The sequence below is a fragment of the Tenrec ecaudatus genome, unplaced genomic scaffold, assembly GCF_050624435.1.
Source record: "Tenrec ecaudatus isolate mTenEca1 unplaced genomic scaffold, mTenEca1.hap1 Scaffold_2004, whole genome shotgun sequence".
Classification (NCBI taxonomy): Eukaryota; Metazoa; Chordata; class Mammalia; order Afrosoricida; family Tenrecidae; genus Tenrec; species Tenrec ecaudatus.
The window spans coordinates 10115-31999 of NW_027458266.1; the positions used below are offsets into that span (position 1 = coordinate 10115).

Here is a 21885-nt window from a genome sequence, read left to right on the forward strand (position 1 = left end):
TTAATTAAAGGGCTGCCAATTTGAATGGCAGTAAACTATGATTGATTCTTAGTCAGGGGGTTTCTGAGCATGCGCATCTTTACAGGAGGAGACAGCCTCTTCTATCTCCCCCCAAGATTCAGAAGGGGTCAATTTATTGACTCCTCTCCATGCTTCTACCTGTCTCTGTGCGCACGTGTCTTTTTTCTCTTACAAAGTAGCTGCACAATATTTCTTTCCTTTCATCAATTTTGATTTCATTCTTCTCCTAAGGGTTTCTTTCCCTTCACACAATAAGAAATATTGTGTAATTTTATGCAATTTGCATGCAGTTTTATGCAATTTTATAATTATTTCTCATCTGACTGTATTCATAGTTCCACATACCTTTGATAACAGTACTGATCATTAATCATGCCTCATAGGGAAGAGTATTTTAAGGGATATGTTATGTTACATATTTTGTGGAAAACATGAAAGTATCATGACCTACTGAATTTTCATTTTGTTGAAACTAAGAAAATTATTTCAAAAAGACTTAAAATCAGAAATTTGACCATCTATTTGGGTGAATATAGAACACTTTAGCATGCATATTACATGAGAATAATGTCCCTCACTCCTTCATACTCTGCTCTTAATCATGGATGCAGCACCATGCAAAGTGAGAAATGGGACAGCAGGCTTCTAGTTCAGGAACCTGAGTAGGGGAATGGGTTATGCCCTGGGATGCTTAAGGTCTGCAATCAAACCACCACTGCTCCTACTCCTGTAAAGATGTCCAGTCTTGGAAACCCACCAGGTCAATTCTATACTGTACTATAGGTTGCTATGAGTCCTACACATGGAAATGAGTTTGATTTGGAGTTTGATGATCCACAGAATCTTATTTTTTAATCTGAATAAATTACTGAGAGTTTCTTGATCATCTAGCTTTTCTTGAAAACAACAAACAGGGTTTGAGTAAATTCAGTAATTTCTAGTTTTAAATTATTAATCAGCTTACTTGTATAATAATAATCTTTAATTATTTCCAATAAATATGCATATTAGAAAATTAAATATGTCATCTTACATATAAAAATCAACTTTAGTTCTATGACTAAAAATAAGTTACTTATTGCCAAAATATTAAATTTGTTTAATTACTTTTAAGGCATGAACATTTTGAGCCTGATAAATATTCTTAGTTTGCTCAAATATTTATATATATTATTTGTGGATTATGTGCAATACAATTATTTTTCAAAGTTATGATCCTAAATGTTAACTCCAACCTAAGTTTTCACTAGAAAATAAAAAAGAGAAAATTCAATGAAAAACAAAAAATATATGTATATATATGTCTGTCTATTATCTATAGATAGATAAATATGAAGGTACAGAAGACTTAAACTGAATAAAGAAGAGCAGAAATCTGAGATTTTCTCCTGTAGGAAAGGAAATTTTGAATATCAATTAAAAATAGAATTCGTATTCCTACAGGATTGCTCCTTTTCTTAGCAATGTCCCAATTGTTAGCTGTTTGCCATAAACTCTTTAAATGCTATAGGCAGAAGCTATTAGAGATACATTCTTCAGAGGATGTGTTGCATTCTAAATAACCTCCCTACAAAAAACTCAACATTGTACCACATGGAGAGTCAATTGACTATTAAATCAGTTCCTAAAACACAAGGAATTCTATGATTTTTGTAGTTCCATTGGATATGTTATGATTTCTCATGACTGAATAAAATAGCCATTAGAAATGCATTGTTTCCATTCTGCATTCTACTTTCCTCAGTAATTTCCTTACTACTTTTTCAATTTGCTCCAAATCTATGGCTACCCGCTGACCCGATACCCAGGCTCTGAGCTCAAGGCAGCTAACAGCGTGGGTAGCTCTGGTATGAGTTACTGTGACTAGCTTTCAGAGGTTCTCCTCCTGCGTGAGATTATGTTCTAATTCAGGCATCAGCCTGGGGAAATCACCATTCTCTCAACTGGAGCCCACAAAGCCAGCACCCCAAGCCTAGAATTATGTTGTGTGTTCTTGGTTCGTTTTGAGAGTGGAATTAAAAAAGTGGAGTTCAAGATAGACCCTAGTACCCTGATTCTCATTTCAGGACTCTGCCTCCCAGTCTCCTTCACCTTATCTCCTAAATTTGTGGTCTGTCAGCAGAAGCTCCAGGCAGGTGAATCTAACCTGACGCCATATTCTTCCATTTCCAACGTTTAAACATTTTAAGGCCATTACTGACAATTCCCACTTTCACAATTCAGCCATTCCATAAGGAGACCTGGTATAATGGGCAGCTAACTACAGAGTCAATGGCACAAACAGAGCAGTGCTTCTTTGGCAGAAAAAAAATGGACCTTTTTGCTTCAGAAAGATATACAGTCTCTAAAAGCCAAGACATAATCTATTCTGTTCCTTAAAATTATTCTGAGTCAGAATCAACTCTATGACCATGACATTCTATCTATTTATTTATTTATTTGTTTATTTGTTTGTTTATTTATTTATTTATTATTGGTATCTTAGATTAGTTAGTTCTCTATTGCAATGGAAGGCGTTGTTCTAAACTCATGGCTTACATAAGAATCATTTAGTTCTTATTCATATATCAGAAGGTTGGGACTATTCATCTGATCTAGGTTTATCTTATGTCCAGGTTCAGATTTGGTTCAGGTATTCTCTGTGTAGTAATCATTCTTCTCATGCATAAAAGGGAAGTTTTATCTTATTCTACTTAGATCAGTGTATTCCAAATTGGTCACCACACAAGACCACAATCAGATAACAGTGAAATTTAGGAGACCTTGTCAAATGAGACATGTTTGAATGTTGTGAACACTATTGATCAGAAAAAGGACATGTGGAAGGACATGGAAGATATTTCTACATTTTCAAGTGGATACTGCATGGAAATTTGTTGATTTTATTTTTTGCTGTTCCAGGAAGCAGAATCATAATTAATGGTTACAAGCACCAAGAACACACAGTTTCATTGATTTTCTTTTTAAAATAATTTCTTCATCCAGACAATAAGAAATGTTGCCATTTGCTTTTATCATAGAAGGCTCCAATAAAATCCCCTATCTGGTGACAGCACAGTTATAATGCTTCTATATAACATAAAAAATGCAATGACAAATCTACGGAGAAAATTCTTTTCATTGACATGGTTTGTTCATCACTGGGAAAATCTTAGTTTTCATCATTCTTGTTTTTTTCTGCTAAGGAACCAAGACGGCAATGTCTAAGAACCTCGGGGTAGGGATTGACTCTGTGAATACTTTGTGAATAGGGGCTACTTTATAAAGTTAATCATGGACACTTGTACCTACGTTATAAGTTCCTCTTTCCAGCCTTTAAGATTCTTGAAACTGCCAAGGTCTACTTTTTAAACAAACAAATAAAAACTATCACTCTTATCAACCAAATTTGACTGATAGTAACTTTGTGGGAAACAGAACTGCCCTCATGAATTTTCAAAGCTGAAAATCTTTATATTTTTAATTAAAATTTTTTGTAATTGTTTTATTGACATGTCTTACATTTTCCAATATGTCCATTCACATCCAATCCTGTTGTTCAATCCCATCTGGTGGGGGTGTTTGTAGGGAACTGCATATCCCTCTACCCTGGATTTAAGCCATGTACGACCTTTATGAATTTACTCTCAGTTTCCTGCCATAGAAGCTGCCCTGTGATTTTACTGCCCTTTGTCTTAATTCCCTCCAGTGGGTGGCTGCCTTGACCCTTGCTAGGATTGGTGCTCTTTTACTAGCAGCTGCTATGTTCATTGGTCAATACATGACTGGTGGCATCTCCCCCCAGGCGTAAGGTATGCTTAATTAGCATACTTACCTGTTTGATCAGTTTCCCGCCATTTCTTCCTTATTTAGAGATGCACAACTATTGCCTCTCTCAGCTGTACCTTATTTTACAGGTGACGTAATGGTGCCAGCCCTTCGCTGGCTATTTAAACCTCTGCTCTCAACTCAATAAATGAGGCTTGATCAGATTACTGTCTTGCCTCCATCTCTCCGTGCCCTTGCCGATTTTCATTCCCAGTCCTTCTTTCAGGTACCCACGTTGTTGATGTCCCGCTGGATGGGACAGTTATTCAATCATAGATGCTATACTCTCCCAACCCCTTCCCCCCAATCCCACTCCCTCCTTCCATACCCATAGGCAACCACTATTCCTGTCACTGTCTCTGAGGGGTCATCTATCTTGACCTTTGCACCCTGAGTCATCTTAAATATATACATGAACATACACAAATATAACATGATCAATGAGGTAAAATGTATTTTAAAACCTTACTAGGAAGTGGAGGAAATGTTAAAGAACTAGAGGATAATTATGCGGTTCATCAGTGCCATATAGCACACTAGCTCTATCATCTGCTCTGTGTAGCCTTTTTGAGAGGGTCTTTTTAATCATCTTGCAGGTGGGTTTGGATCTCCATTGCATCCATGCCTCTTCACATGGAGTTGGTTGCATGTTTTTGAACTTTTAAAACTTCTTCCCATCAACACCTCATGATCACAGGGATTGGTGTGCTTCTTCCATTGGGGATTTCTTGCATCCCTGATAGACGAATGCTTATTTAATTACAAGCCTTTAAGACCCAAGACACTATATTTTTTAATAGCCAATCATCATCAGCTTTCTTCACATTTGCTTTTGCATCTGTTTCGTCTTCAGTGACCATGTCAGTAAATCTTTATGAACACACAACAGCTCACATTCTCTCTTGAAAGTTGTGAATTTGAATTACGGACCTTGCAGTTAGAAACCCATTCAGTACATGTACATGGATGTAAAGGCAATTGTGTGAACAGAACAATGAGATATCACTTCAGGCAAGGTATGTATCATAATTGTATCCTCTCATCATGCTTATTTAATTTGTGTGCTGAGAAAATATTTAGAGAATAGCTTATATGAAGATGAATGAGGCATCATGATTGGATTAGGATTTATTAACCTTCAATATGCAGATGACAATTTTGCTTGCTGAAAATGAGGACGTGAAGCCCTTGCTAATGAAGATCAAGGGTTGCAGCTTTCAGTATGGATTGCAACTCAGTATGAAAAAGACCCAACCCTTATACACGAACCAATAGGTAATATCATGATACAATGGGGAAAAGGGTGAAATTGTAAAAGGTTTCATCTTGCTTATATCTATAACCAGAGTTCATGGAAGCACCAGATAAGAGATCAAACTACACTATGTGTTGCACTGGGTACGCCTTCTGAACAAGACCTCTTTTGAGTACTGAAATGTAAGGAGGTTATTCTGAGGGCTAATGTGCACCTAACCCAAGCAACGGTAGTTGTAATGGCTTCATATGCTTGTGAAAGCTGGTCACACACTAAGGAAACCTGAAGGAGAATCAATGCATTTGAACTGTGATGCTGATAAAGAATATTGAAAGTACCATGAACTACCAACATGACAAACAAATCTGTTTCCAAAGAAGTACAGCCAGAGTGCTCCTTGGATGCAAGGGTGGAGACCCTTTGTCTCACATAGTTTGGAGAGGTTGTCAAGAGAGACTAGTCCCTGAAGAAAGACATTGTTCTTCCAGCATGGTAAAATGGAGGGACAGTGAGAAAGAGGAAGCGATGGACAAGATGGATTACACAATGATTACAGCAACAGATTGGAACATAAGAACAATTGTGAATGAAGCTGGCCTGGGTAGTTTTTAGTTCTGTTGTGCATGGGTTGGCTAGGAGTCAAACAGATGGACTTCAGGGCACCTAAAAACAACAGCAGCATGGCTTTAAAATTTGGGTCCAGTTTAGTTATCTCTGTGGTGGTTCTAAAAAGTGAAGGGACATATATGCAAATATAACCTTTTCCGTTCATTGATTCACAAATGAACACACACACTTCTCAGAACTAACAGCACCAACTATCCTGTCACCTCAGTGTCTGCTAGTCCTCCATCACTGAATGCATAAAACTCAGCAAAGGATCTTAGTATTGATTCAAATACTTAAAGACTGTAGTTACCTCTACAAAGAACGAAAAATTCCTTGGAACAGTGCCTGCTTAAAAATCCTCCTGGTGATTCCAATGACCAACATAGCTTGAGAAGCACTCACCATGCTCATCATAAAATAAAGGAAAGGGACTTCCGTAGGGACCTACTGAGCACACGTCTAATCTGCAATAAGAACTATGAATTCCCAGACCCAGGGAATCTTCATTATAGCGTCTATTTCAGATATTTTGTTGTTTTTTAAAAAATCTTTCCTCTCTTTAAATCTGTGATTTCTTCAACATCATCAAGGATTTTTTGAACACTCACAATATATGGTCCATATTCAACAAATATTTTTGTGTGCACATAAATACTACAACCATAAATAGTCAAAAGGGTATGCATAATGCATATAACAACTGGATAACCATAATTGTGGAAAGGAAGATGAAACAATAGAGAGATAATCAATGGTATGTTTGCCTGCAATATAAAAATTATATAAAACCTCCACCATGCAGCGCAAGCTGAAGAAGGAAATAATGACCCAAGACCAGATATCTGCTCACCTGAGCATGTCATTTGTTTATTTGTTCAGCATGGTCTCCAGAGGGAATTCCAGAGGGGATCTGGTTAGTTAAGTCAAGCAAGCAGCGAGAAAGGACTCATTGCCTTCTGTAAACTTGCTGTGTCATATGGAAAAATGGGTGAATGCATAAAATAGTGATTTTTCCATGTAGGATGCATCACATCTACCTATTGATTGACTAAATTGAGGACAATGAAAAATGGTAACTGAATAAGACAATTACCCTCTTGAAAATCAAAGAGGGTCTATTTTTATTCAACTCCTTCTGATCTTTTAAGTCATGTCATATTAACTAGGATTCTTGGCTATAGATTTGAGGTAAAAATTAGAATTAGTGAGCAGCAGTATATTGAAAGGCTTATAAAAGGTAAAACTACTCTAATATTATTAGTGCTTGGGCAAAGAAAATGGGTCTGACAGAAAGTAAGTGTCGGTTCTTTTTTTTCTCCAAAGACCAGAGGCCAAAAGCACATATTTTGCTTTTTAAACTTGTGTTATATCGTTTTTTCATTCTCCGTGCCATTCCCTTTCCATTCCTTGCATTCTAGATTTATTTTTCACAAGATTCTAGATTTTAGTGGGATTTTTATCAGACTGCTATATCTTTGATCATTACTAATTTTCTTGTAGTATTACTTTTGTTGTTATTCATATAGCATCGCAGTTATAAATACTACATAGATTTTTACTATTTATTTTACTACTTTTTTACTATTTAAGGAAAATAGGCACAGCTTTAGAGGAGAATACAGCCATGCTGAATATTATTATGATTGCATTTTAGTTTCATAAGACTTCTCTGGCCTAGACATAATCATAAATTAACTGATAATGAAATATTGGATGAAATTTAATAATAATAATTAATGTGCCCTTCTGTAGAGTGAGTTAGTGTTTCATTTGTTTCTCCCAACCACCTGCAAGGATGATATTGGTTCCTTCATCTAATAGTTGAGTTTACAAAAACATTAAAAACATCCACTAAAACTATCATTATTTCATACTACTTGACATTATGTTCCAGAAAACCTTCCTACCACACAGCTTCTTCATTACAGTGTACACATCTCCATTTCTAAGGGTTAAAATTAGGGGATTTAACATGGGGGTGATGAGGGAGTAAAATACAGCCACCATCTTAACCTCAGAAAACGTAGTATCATGGTGCTTGTACATGAAAGTAAAAAGACCAAAAAAGTTGATGACCACAGCAATGTGAGAGCCACAAGTGGAGAGGGCTTTGCACCTGCCCTCAGGTGATTGCTTTCTGAGGGACACCAGGATGACAGCATAGGAAATTAACAAGGTAATAAAGCTCCCTAGAACAATGATCACAGTGTTGTCATAGCAATACCAACAACATAAGTATCTGTGTAAGCCAGTTTCAAGAGAGGATGGATATCACAAAAGGAGTGGTCAATCTCATTGGGTCCACAAAAGGGTAGCTGGACCAACAAAGCCACTTGGATAATGGAGTGTAAGAACCCATCTATCCATGTCCCCAGTAACAATTTATTGCACCTGTTCTGTTCCATTATGGTCATATAGTGTAAAGGTTTACAGATGGCCACATACCTATCATAGGCCATAAGAATAAGGATGAAGATCTCAGTACAGCCAAAGAAATGTACCCCAAAGAGTTGAGACATGCAACCCACATAGGAGATTGCTTTACTCTTGGCTAAAAAGTCAACAATCATGTTGGGAATTATAACGGAGGAGTAGCAGATGTCGACAAAAGGCAGATAGTTGAGAAAGACATACATTGGAGATGTGAAAAAGTTGCCCACTCATACTGTCAGCATGATGAGAAGGTTTCCCAGAAGAATAGTTGCATAGGGAAAACAAAACAAAACCAGAAAACAAACTTCTACCACTGTGTTTGAGAAAGTGCAAAGAGATTGAACACCGTTACATTGCTTCTTTTTTCCATGGAATTAGCTTAGCAGGACAAGCTTCCTAAGAGGTAATTAATTTGGCTGAAAAATATGAAAAGGACCAAGAACATTACTTCTGTTTTAGGGAAAGAATGTATAATCATAGTACTTCAAAATAGATGAGTGTTGCTTGTCATGCATAGTCAAATAAATACATTCTGACAAACTTATCACCATCCAGCAATCCATTGCAGATGGGGCACCATAGTCCCAAGAGTTCAGACAAATCCCTTATACCAAACATCAAGCCAAGGATTCCAGATCTCTTACCATTTTTAAAGAGTTATTCATTTGTTTGACTTTAAACATTTGCCCCATTCTTGTTCCGTATAAGCACTAGGACTACTTTTCAAACAAGTTCTCTCTTAGGTGTTATTAGACGCTGCAAAGAGTTAACGTACTCAGCTGCAATACAAAAGTCTACCTGTAAGTGCCTTGGGAGGAAGCCCTTAAAAAATAGTAGAGAAAATCATTTGGAAAAATATTTATCTTGAGCATTATGCTCTTTTAAAATTCATGGGATTGGATTGACCACAGCAACTCAAGGATCAGATAGGAACCACGGGGCAATGACTTTATGTTAATACAGGAGGAACAATTCTGAAGAAAAACTCTCATTGCCATCAAGTCCATGGACACTGGCTCCTGGTGAACTGATAGAACAGGGTAGAACTGCTCCTGTCAGTTTCTAAGGCTGTACCTGTTTACTGGCAAATTGATTCACAACTCCAGACATTTTGCTAGTGTGTGCTTTGATGTACATATTTGCAACCACGATAAAAACAATATCAATAACATGAAAAGCAAAGAATATCCTTTGGATGACAATTCCCCCCTGACTCACATACATTGAAAAAAGCTGTATGGCAACTGGTTGATCTGTAATTGGAGGCATATTGACAGTCACATTGATCTATTTGGAGAAGTTCACCTCTTGTTTAACATAAGCTTACAATTTACCTTCTGAATATAGATACACCTGTACATCACATTCACCATATAAATATTCTTATAATTCTTCATTATAATCATATTCATGTTGGTTCTCCTTTTATGAGTGATACCACCATCGAGTCATACTCAATCACTGCCATCAAGCTGATTCCAAGTAATAGTGGAGGATCAGTATTTAAGAAGATGGCAATAAAGGAGGATTTATGGGCTTTGGAGAAGGAGGCTATTAAATATAAATGATGCATCTTCAATGGTGGAATTTCACTCTAGAGGGTCCCCAGGAGTGATAGGGCATAAAGGGTTATGTAGGACCATTTTGTGTAACGGGATTGTAACCATGTTTCCTCAAATGAAGCCATAGGTGTAAATGACTCCTCTACTTAGAAGTTTAACCAATACCTTAGATAATACTTAGGAACACTATTTTACCTGAATGAGGTCACTTCTGAAGCTTCCACTAAGATACATGTGTTCAGTATGTAAGCTATTTCTGGGTGGTAAGTCTAGCACCTGGACCACCCATTCTTAGGAAACTATGAGTCTGTGAACAAGGTCAAATTGTTGGAATAGTTATTATAGGTCTGAAATACAAGATGATAGTCATAATAAAAGTGATAATATTATAATTCAGATTCAGTGCTCTGCTAACTCCCCCTGCTTTTGTATGTCAGATATCTTTTCCTTTTCCTTCTGAGTAAAAGATAAAAATAGTTTAGTAGTAATAATTACTTTTCTCCCTGAAAGGGCTTCTAGTTAGTGTCAGAAGTCCACAGGGGCAGCTCTATCCTGTCTCATCTGGCTGTAATGAGTCAGATTCGACTTGATAGCAAGAAACAGATTCTCCCTGAAAGAGCCTGATTTGTGGGAGGTCAAATCATGGCAGTTTTGATAATTATGAAATATGTTTTTTGCATCTTTGCATCCAACACTGGGCATTTATATGAAGCCTGAATCAGGTAGCCGTTGTCCATACCAAAAGATCTTAGCAGAGTCCAGCTTTCTCCTGGGATCAAATCCCATCTTAGTGCATTTCTTTTTGTTGCTTCCTGTGCTTTTCAAACAAAAGGATCGCTCACTTCCTTTTGAAATGCTAATGTTTGGATGAACTCCTCCTTAATCATACTTCCATATTTCATAGTCATGAATCAGTGTCTTAATTCTTGAATTATTCCCATACTTTGGAGAATCCAAGAAAAAACTAAACCTAACTCACTGCCCTAAAGTTGATGCCAACTTATGGTAAATTACATTCAAATATATTAATGGTGCCTTGAAATAGAGAAATTTGATTGAATTGTTATCTTCCACTGAGTTTCTATATAGATCAATTGGTTTTAAAAGAAAAAGAAATCTCACCAGCATGTTTGTGATTTGCTTTTCTTTTTCTATCTCTTCTTGAAATATTTGAGAGCAGCTTCCTTAGAAATAATTAGTGCTAGAGTCTCTGGCCTCATAAACTCAATGGCTGAGAGAAGTCAGTCTATCGGATCTGTCACTCTCAGAATCGACCATGGCACAAGATCTTTCATGACAAATATTCTTTTCTCTCCTTTATAGCATATTTTAAAGGAGATCCAAATGCTTAATGACCTCTGAATAAACCTTTCCCCAAAGTTTCTGTGTTAGACCGGGTTCTTTAGAGAAAGAAACCCAGAATGCTAATAATTTTATATACATATATACAGATAGATAGATAGATTGGAAGATAACATAAGAAATAAAGTTCCTTAGATTATAAAGCAATTCAAATGGCTCACTTCAACTCACTCCCATGAGACAGTTGGGAGACACTGGCAGTCCTTCAAGTCTTGAGTGTTGTGGGGTAGTCCTCTGTAGAGCAATTCAGGCTATCTCAGCACAGGGAGCAAACAGCAAGGCAGGTCACCAACAGTCAGTTAAATGGCAGGGTCTGACACTCCCAGATCAAGAGATGTAAATTCCAATGGTGTGGTGAAGCAGGTCTTGAAGGGACCTCAAATTATAATGACACAGTCCATGGGTTAGGTGTCCCACAGGTAGTGCAGCTTGCAAATGGAAGCACAGAACAAGCAAGGCAGCCGCACACTGGTCCAATGATCAAAGATCAAGATATAAGAAAGGAAAGGCTCACTGAGCCATTTATCTCTCCACCCTTCAATTATTCTCACATGTGTTTATCCGCAAGGTTGGCACAAAAAACCTACCTCAATCTATCTCTTGCCACCTTGGTATCTGTACACAATTATTTAGCCATATAAAATCTCTGGACAAAATGGAATCACACTTATACTTAACATCAAACACCCATGTTACATATAAATGAAAACACACTGAGTCCAATTATATCAGATATATTATACATAAACAAAGGAAAGATATTCAATAAACACATATAAAGAAAATACACTGACAATTTCAAATTTTGCTTTTGCAATTGATCACCTAGTCATAACTGCTCGTAGAACTACCTTCTTCTACTACCCATTTTGTATTACTTGTGCCCTTGGCAAGCACCTCATCTGGCTGTGGTTTTTTGCCTGGTGGGGTGACCAAGACCTTCATTCCTGAGAGGTCTGGGTCATTATACATCCTGTCAAGATTGGGTTGCTGTAAGTTACCATTATTTTAATCACAGGGCATGGCAGCACTAAGCATTGGCCTACGGGATCTCCTGGATTCCAGACATATTCTTCTTTACCTCCTTTGTGTAGCATCAGTCCAATTTCTGGATCAATCATAAAACTCAGTAGAGTGATACCCTTCCTGAACTGTTGATCCAAAGGCATGAGAAGCCCAAAGTGGCCAGGGGGCATTTTCAGCTGCTAGTTCAGTGCAATCTATGCTGTGTTTCCAGGTGGGAGAGTGCCTTCCTTCAGGACCAGGACCTCCAGGCCTGAAGCACATAGGGTTGCTGGGAGAGGAAGCAAAAATGCTGCAAGTGGATCACTAGGAGTAATAGTGAGTGGTGCCACTCCAGCTTCCACACCTTGGTTGACACAGCACCATATATTGGCCACTGGTTTAAAGCATATACAGCTTTCTGGAGAACATTGCCCAGCCTCGCAAGTTGTTACCTCGCAAGTGCCGGAATTGTGTCTTTAGGAGCCCATTCCATCATTCTATCAAGCCAGCAGCTTCAGGATGATGAGGACAATGATACAACTAGAGGATTCCATGGGCATGGATCTATTGCTGCACTGCATTTGCTATGAAATAAGTTTCTTGATATGAAGCAATGCGATGTGAGATGTCATGCCAGTGGATGAGACATTCTGTAAAGCCACAAATGGTAGTTTTGGCAGAAGCATCACGTGCAGGGAAGGCAATTACATATCCAGAGTAGGTGTCTATTCCAGTAAGAACAAAACGCTGTCCCCTCCATGATGGAAGTGGTCCTATGTAATCAACCTGTCACCAAATTGCTGGTTGATCTCCCCGAGGAATGGTCCCATGTCTTGGACTTAATGTTGGTTTCTACTGCTGGCAAATAGAGCAGCAGTGGCAGTGGCCAAGTCAGCCTTGGTGCGTGGAAGTCCATGTTGCTGTGCCCATGCATAACCTCCATCCCTGCCACCTTGTCCACTTTGTTCATGTGCCCTTTGGGCGATAACAGGAGTGGCAGAGGAAAGAGGAGAAACTGTCTCCACAATGAAGGTCATCTTGTCCACTTGATTGTTAAAGTCCTCCTCTTCAGAGGTAACCCTTTGGTGAGCGTTAACATATGATACAATTAACTTTACGTTCTTGGCCCATTCAGGGAGGTCTACCCACATCCCTCTTCCACACACCTCCTTGTCACCAATTTTCTAATCATGGTCCATCCAATTCACTGACCATCCAGCCAAGCCATTAACCACAGCCCATACTGTCTCACATCTGGACATATTTGCTTGTAGGCAAACTGAATGGCCAGATGCACTGCTCAAAGTTCTGCTCATTGAGAAGATTTCCCAATACCACTGTCCTTGATGGAGATCCCAGAAAGGGGCTGTAGTACTGCTCCTGGCACTTACCAGTGGCATCTGCATAGCATGCTGAACCATCTGTAGACCCACCATGCCTTTTTTTTGTCTTCAGTTAAAGTATGGTAGGGAACTCCCCAGGAGGTGATAGGTGCACACTGGGAGAAAGAAGATAATGTGACAAGAATGGAGACTGTGGGCGTTTTGGGCCACTTCTTCATGCAGCTTACTTGTTCCTTCAGGACCTACTATGGCCTGATCTCATATATACTTCTTTCTTTTAAGAATGGAGTGTTACTCAGACAATATCCTGTTCATAAGGGGTAGTTGTGACTTGGTGGCCCATGGTGAGGCATTCAGTCTCCACCAAGGCCCAGTAAAAGGCCAACCGGGCCATAAGCACATGTGGGATTAAATGAAGGGTAGAGGGAAAAATTCCTCAGTGAGCCTCGTCTTTCTTGCTCTCAGGTCACATTCTTTCTGATTGTCGGACCAGAGTGCGCCTGCCTTACCATTTCCCTGCTGTAGCTGGCAAGATGCATCCACCCCTAGAGAAGGGCTCAAGAAGCTCCCTTATGAGGATGCCTCAGATGCTGTTAAGTCATGTCCTTGAGTGAACTAGAAGATATGAAAAGGCTCATGGAGGCCTTTTGACCTGTAGTACCTCAAAATCATGGCAAGGGGATGCTGTGGCTAGTCCATCTCTGTTCACAAAGAAAGCAAGGTCAGGAATCTGGGTGTGATGAAATTGACATCTAGGATAGTCAAACCCTGTGCCACTCAGACCTACTCTTTATTTTTCTCTCAGGATTTCAGAGAGGTCAAAGAGATTTTAAGCATGAGAAGGTCTTAGAGCACCATTGTTGATTTCAAAAGGGAGGCAGCAACATGATAAGAACTGCAGGTGTCTGGAGGAACTGGGAGTTACTCCACACTGATAGTTATCAAAGAAACAAGTACCCTGAGTTTGTAAGCAACTTAAATATTCACTGTCATGGGCTGAATGAGTAAAGCATGGCATTGTTAAATAACTAAAGCATAACTATATGTGCAGATATAATATTTCCTTTCAAGTCCAACATTAACCCATATGTTCAACACCAACCCACAAAGTCCTCCTCCACCTCAAAAAACACGCAATGATGCTGACTACGTGAGGAAAGCTGAGTCAGTGAACATGTAAGCATCTCGGCGCTAGCAGGGGTCTCCAAACGGCTGCTCCAGCACCCAGAGCTGCATCAGGGTAGGCCCATGTGGTTTCTCTTTGGGGATGTCTGGCAGGAAGTGAGTCTTACCAGTTGAAGCAGGGAAATGGCTAAGGCAGCTGCATCCTGGTCCGACTTTCACAAAGCAAGAGACCAGAGAACTAGAAAGGCGAGGTTTGCTGATCCATTTATACCTCTGCCCTTCAATTAACTGCACGCGTGTTTATCTGCCAGGTTGGCACAATAAATTAACTACTCAATCCTCTCCTTACCAAATTGACTCGTGTGTATAATTCTTTATCCTTACAATTGCAATTAAGTAACACCTACACCTTAATGCTATAATCCTATGAATATGTTCCCCCACATAGGAATGATTGCAAACCAACTACTTCATGTCTTTATCCCCTCCAATTTAGGGCATTCAATATATATATATGCTGCCCATTTACATCAATCCAGGTCTCCGAGGAGATTTTGTGGCATAAAGGATCTTCATTCCATTTGCAGCCTTGTGAAGTCTACATTCATAAGCAAATTCAAATCCGGACAACAATATGCACCAGTTCACAGGCTTGAAAATCTCCAGCTGGTCGGGTTCTGGTCAACTCAATGTGGGATACTTCACTCAGCCTCCACTGGTTGCCCATTGGTTGCCTTGCCGTTAGACCATGGGCTCTCGCCAATACTCAACAAGTCTATCCCCCTCGTGCTAGCTCATGAATTTAGAGCAGTCTACCTGATATCCTCTTCTTTTTTCCTTTAAACCAAGTCCGCAGGTGTCACTGGCCAAACTCTACCCATGTCTTTACTGCTGCATGTCTTCTGCTTCCACTCAGTCAATAGATCCAGGTGGTCCCCTAGCAAGCATTTCAGACTACTCACAGGCTCCCTTTAACGTTCGGTGCTAGAGGGGAGTTAACCACATGGAGATGAAGGAACAAGCTCCCAAGTACATGTCAGTCTAGGCGCCACCTGCCCCTACCAACCTCGGTGGTGTAGTGGTTATGTGCTGGGCTGCTCACCTGAGGTCAGCGGTTTGAAACCAAGGGCTGCCCCAAGGGAGAAGGATGAGTCTACTCTGACAAGAAAGGTCCAGTCTTGGAAACCCACAGGGACAGTTCTGCCATTGTAGGAGCTCCCTGGGTCAGAATTGACTCGGCATTGACTTTGGTTTTGCTTTCATAGGTCTTCGAGTCTCCCCTCCACGATTAAGAGTTTGGTTTGAGGAAGACTGAGCCCTCCTTCCACTGAAATATTTTCTGCAGACTAGAGAGAGGGGTCGAGACCCGGCGGCAATGAGGAAGCGGGCTGTCGCCCTCAGAAAGACGGGACGCGGAGATGGGTTCAGGAGTCCGGCTTCCTACCATGGCGGGTCCGCACCAGAGGCATCCTCTGCTGTGAACATGCTTGCCTCGTCGGGAGCGGATCCAAGCTAGCATTCTGAATCCCGCGGAGACCCCATCCCTGTCTGTAGCCAGGGGACTCAGAGTCTGTTCTCTTAGGAGCCCTAGACCTGCCCGTCTTCTCTTAAATGGCTCCTAAGGATGGAGTGACCCAAGATGGTAGAGGAATCTTGAGAAAGGGTCACAGTGCAGGATCTACCCAGGCCAGGGCCAGACTGATGGGTTCCACAGACAAGGGTGTAACAGGGAGGAGAGAAACTCGTGGGTCACAGATCTGAGGGCCTGGTCCCAAGGGCACTTTCAGGGTTGCAAAGAGACTTTCATATGTGATTACAACCACCATAATCGACTTTCCAAGGCCCTGTCTGATAGCAAGGTATTCACATCCCTTGACGATATATCTCAGAGGGGATTCGCCTGGGAATGAATCCATGTGGAGTTCCATGGTTATCCATGGTCAGGTATTCCCAATTAAAGCTCTAAAATCATCCTCTCCTCTGTATTTGAGAAGTTACACTTACAATCCTGGGATCACTTAGGCTGGTGAATTGCTTCCATGTGAACATAGTTGGCCCCTCACTTAAATGGCGACTTATTTAAAGAGCAGTCTCTCAATTCCCTGGTGCCACAGTGGTGATGTGTTGGGCGGACAGCTGTAATGGCAGCAGTTGGAAACCACCAGTTGCTCTGTGGGAGAACTAGTTCCACAAAGAATTACGTTTTCAGAAAACCACAGGGGCAGTTGTACCCTGTCAATAGGGTCCTGATGAGTTAGCATCGACTGAAGGACAGTGAATTTTAGGACCCCAGAGCCTACTTTTTCTGATATTCATTCATTATCTAGTTTCTTCATCATACTATTAGGGTACCTATATCTTCAGTGATCTCTCCTTATCTTAAGTGATCTTTCATGAGGGCAAGCATTCAGCAGGGTCATGTCATAAGAATTAAATGTTCTTTGACTGGGGGTATAATTAAGTGAATTACTAAACCTAAAGTTCATCTTTAAATATATGGTGCAAGATTCCTGAAAAACCTTGAACTGTCTCCCAGAAAGGACCCAACTCTCTAATCAGTCATTTTCTCAAGGTCATTAAATAGACATTTATAATGTGCTTACCACTATATTTTAAATATTATTTATGTAATCCATGCATGCTGTGATGTCTTGAAGAACAGTTCAACTCTCTTCGGTAGGTCACTGTAAAATGAATTCAGCTGGACGCCACTGGGTATGATAAGTATAAGAGTCCTAGTGGAGAAAATTGTGAAGCAGTTCAAATGCTCATTGTGTTACTCTGGGTAGAGTATAGAAACAAATCCATGGAGACTCTGGTGATAGTGACATAAACTGGTGTCAGTTGGGGATTTGAGAGGATTAAGAGTGAAGGGGTGGAATCTAGTCTGTCAATTGAGTCATAGTCAATGAGGCCTCAGTGAGGGCATGGCCTTCTGCTGAGGACTCTGAGAATTCCTGTATTTCTTCTTTAGAGGCAGGAAACACTCTCTTTCTCTGCTCATGCCCTGTGGGACACGCTACTGACAAGACACATGGCACCATACTGGTATGATCCTTGCCCACAGAACTTGAGAATCCATGTGAAGACCCCTGCCAGTGCTGAGATGCCTACAATGCCACTGGATCCACAAAATTTTCCACCCACTGGACTGTGATCTTCCTGCAACCGGTATCATTGCAGGTTATTTCACGAATCTGGAGAGGATTTTATAGATTGGAATCAGACATATGGGCTAAAATGGAACATATTGACTTAATCTGAACTGGGCTGGAATGCTCTCTCAATATTCAATTACTCTGTATATAAAGTTCTTTCTTGTACACATCTGAGTGTGTCTATGAATTTGTTTCTTTAGTCCACCCTGCAAAACACAACTCACATGTGTGTTGTGGGACACACACACTCTCTCTCGGCTATGAGAAACACCATAGCCAGGAAACCTTGTGCAGCAGTTCAGCTTTGAGGCACGGGGTTGCTATGATGCAAACACAATTCAGTAGCATCTACAAACCACAGAAATAAGATGATCCTGTAATAGAATTGCGACTCAAATAAAAGCATTTTGAGGGATTTTGTTTCACAGAGGTGGGAATAAATAAAGCTAGAAAAACAAGTGTTGGGAAATGGGATGGGAAAGCGGTATAAGAGGATAGTGTACCATAGAGTGGTTTGTGAGAAGGAAAGCCTCATTTTAGAAGATGAAGGGCTGATGAAGCCCTTCATGAAGTGCTGTTTCCAGGTTCATGCGGAGTGTGGCTCATAGTTCAAGTTCCTCAGGGAAGAAGAAATGCATGGTCAAAGTTAAACATTTTGTCCCTGTTGTTCAGTGGAAGAAAGTGCTCAGCTATTCTTTGTGAAGCAGACAATGAGACTAAGAAGGATCTGTATGTAGCTTTGCTAAAAGTAAACCAGGCTCTCCTTGATTCTTTATGGGGAAATATGGAGGACATTAATATGGCAGTTCTTCGGATCACAAAAGTGCTTTAAAGGCAGGAGGAGTTAATAATGGCTGCTTTCGAAGGTCACAGGGATCAATACCGTTCAATAATTTCCAAGCCATTTCCATTGTCTGTGAAGTATATGGCCCTCCTCATGCATTGCATGTCATCTTGGGATACTAGTGTTGACAGGAGATTTCTGAATGTCCCAGAGAAGTAAAAGAAGTGTGATTAAAAGATTAGTGTCTTTTACTAAATTTAATTTGAAAATATGACTAAGAAAAGAATATTGTTTGGATTTATAAAGTTTCTTTGACAAAATAATTACAAGCAGTGTTAAAATGGAATCTGACCGTGGTAGAGATGCGTTGCACAGTTCATGCCCTAGCCCATGGCACGCACAGCACATGTGCTCCTTTTAATCTGCTGTTCCAGAAGCGTGGCGCCAAGCTTCTGTTGACAGTTCCAACTTGGGAATCTACACTGCCCTTCTAACATGAATTTTCAGTTTTATTTTGATTGATTCTTTTACACTTCACCAACCATAGAAAAGTTTCTTGGATGTCAATGATTATTTCACAGACACAATCAATTTTTAAATAAAATAACATCATACCATAGGATTCCCAAAAGTCTAATTCAATTTGATGGTCTCAATAATGAGCAAATTCCCTAACACATGTTCCAGGTGGGAATTAAGCGTAACATGAAACCATACCACTCTCCTGTGGCATGGGTGATCACTATCTTTATTGAATTTTTTCATGAATATACATAAAATAGAATTTTTAATATGTATTCAATCTATTCCTTTGATTGCACATGAGGGTGAAACAGGAAAATAATAATAAAAATTATTGTCCAGATAAAATAAACATTAATGTGGGGGATATTTTTATGAGTAGATGACTTCATGATTGAATGTCTTCCTACAGTTTTATTGTCTTTATATTGAGACATAATCTGTAATGAAGGCTGTAGCATTTGATTCACATTAGCCAGTGGATGAAGTCCTCTTTACTTTCAACAAGCAAGATTCTGTCACCTGCAGATTGCAGCTTGTTAATCAATCTTCCTCCAATTTGGATGCTACATTCCTATACATAGAGTCCAGCTTCTCAGGTTATTTGATCGGCATACAAATTGAAGAGTTATCGTGAAATGATAGAACCCTGATACACCAAATTCAAAATTAAACTCACTTCCATTTAGTTGATGCCAACTTGTAGTGACTCTATTTCTACAGGGAAGAACTACCTGTATGTTTCCGAGACTATATCTCTTTAGAGAAGTAGAAAGCTGCATTATTGTCCATCACAGCAGCTGGTGCATTTGAACTGCTGTCCTTGCAGTTATCAGCTCAATGAGTAACCTCTATGCTCCCAAGGCTCTCTGACACAGACCTTCCCTTATTTTAAACCACTTTGTCTCTCTTTGTTCTGGTGGAAGAGCAGCCTCTTGATTTACATACAGATTCTACATGAGCACAATGAAATTTCTGTAATTTTGCTTTTTTATGTTATCCAATTATCCTAAGTTATCCTACGCAAAAACCTTCGGTATTTACACATATGTGTGCGTGCATGTTTCCACTGAGATAAAAATGAAACCAAATTTACAGCTATTGGGTAGATTCAGACTCATAGAGACCATAAAAATCAGAGTGCCGAGGGTTTCTAAAGTTGTGAATCTTTGTTGTTGTTGTTAGGTGCCACTGAGTAGATTCTGACTCACAGTGACGCTATGCACAACAGAACAAAACACAGCCAGTTCCTGCACCCTCCTCTTGATGATTATTAGTGTTTAATTACAAATAATTATTTTTATGTTTGAGCCCATCCTTGTAGTTCCGGAGTCAATCCACATTATTGAGTGTCTTCCTCTTTTTTCTTTCCTCTCTCCTTTATCAAGGATGATGTCCTTCTGGAGGCACCGGTCTCTCTGACAATATGCAAAACTTTTGGGGACCTGAAAGCAGCACCTCTTTCACAAGAAGTGACTAGTGAGGTTGAAATGGTGGCTTTGAGACCAAACATAAAATCTACCATAAACAAACATAAAACAAACAAAACAGCAACAACAAAATATACTCAGTTGAAATCGAAAGTAGAATTCCTCATAAACACCGTGTTCTTGCTGATTACAATAACTGTATTTGGGCCGCTGACTTTGCTGTTGGGTGCTGTCAAATCAATGGTGACGCTGCATGTAATAGAAACCCCATGAACAGCAGAATGATGCACTGCCTGGTCTTCACCCATCCTCACCATCGTCACGCGTAAGCCCATTGTTGTAGCTTTTGTGTTGCAGCAACTGTTAGTGGTTTAAAAAAATCACTACTGTTGCGTCTATTTAGATTTCTAGTGACTCTATTTGACACAGTAGAACGGACCCTGTGGCTTTCTGAGACTGTACATCTCTGGATAGAGCACCTCATCTTTGTCTGCAGAGCGGCTGGTGGTTTGGAGGTGTAACCCTCTATGCCAGCAGGACTCCAAGGGGGTGTTTCCCTTATTATGAGGGAATAGTGGTAGCTACGAATTATGCTGTTGCTCTAGTGGATTCTTATCTGCTTACATTTACAACCATGGGATGCATTGCTGTGCAGGGTGACACAGCACTTTCCTTGGCTGCTCTTCTCATGGATGGCTATGGTTTTATTTCACTAACCTGTATCTTTGGTACTCCGGTGTGGTAGTGAAAGGAAGGGCAAGAAAATGTCTGTGTTTTATACTGGGTTCGGCTTCATGATGAATCTCCTCATTGAGTTGAAAATATGCACTCACCTGGCACATTCAGAAAACAAGAAAGTGAGGTAATAACTACTGTGTACTTGAATTTTTCAAAATACTAAACATGTGTATGTGGGATGATTATGGCCTTGAGGTACTTAGAGGTACTGAGGAGGGTTTAAGGAGAAGACCAGTCACATCAGGGAATGACAAACAACAAAATGATATTTTCCCCTCAAGTATCATTGACTATTTTTTAACCAAGAGGACACAAATTGAATTCAGAGAAGGGATGATGTAACTATGTATTAAGTCAACAAACAAACTATTTCAATGAGACTAATTGCAGGTTTTCTCCCTGACCTTCTGTTTCCATGCCTTGCACAATGTTTGATCTACAAACTGTTAGTGAATGTGTGAAGAGCTGATCAACTGTTTTGCTCAGCCCTGGTGTTGTCGCAGATTATGCCTTGGGATCCTAGCCTCAAGGTCAGCAGTTATAATTTTCAGGAAAAGATGAGGCTTCACCTTCCTAGAAGACTAATGATCAAACACATGTGGAGAGTAAGAAAAAGAGATAGAGAGAGAGGACGCTAAATTTCAGTGTGTGCCAATAAAATCGTTGATACACTTTGTGTTCCTATGTCTATATATTTTCCCAATTTTGACAATTTTTGGGTCTCTTTTAGT

At 39.8% G+C, this 21885-nt stretch overlaps 1 pseudogene; it reads right to left on the reverse strand.

Annotated features, from left to right (window-relative positions):
- Nucleotides 1–7555: 7555 nt before the first annotated feature.
- Nucleotides 7556–8495, reverse strand: LOC142436291 (olfactory receptor 4S2-like; annotated as a pseudogene).
- Between the last annotated feature and the right edge of the window lie 13390 nt (nucleotides 8496–21885).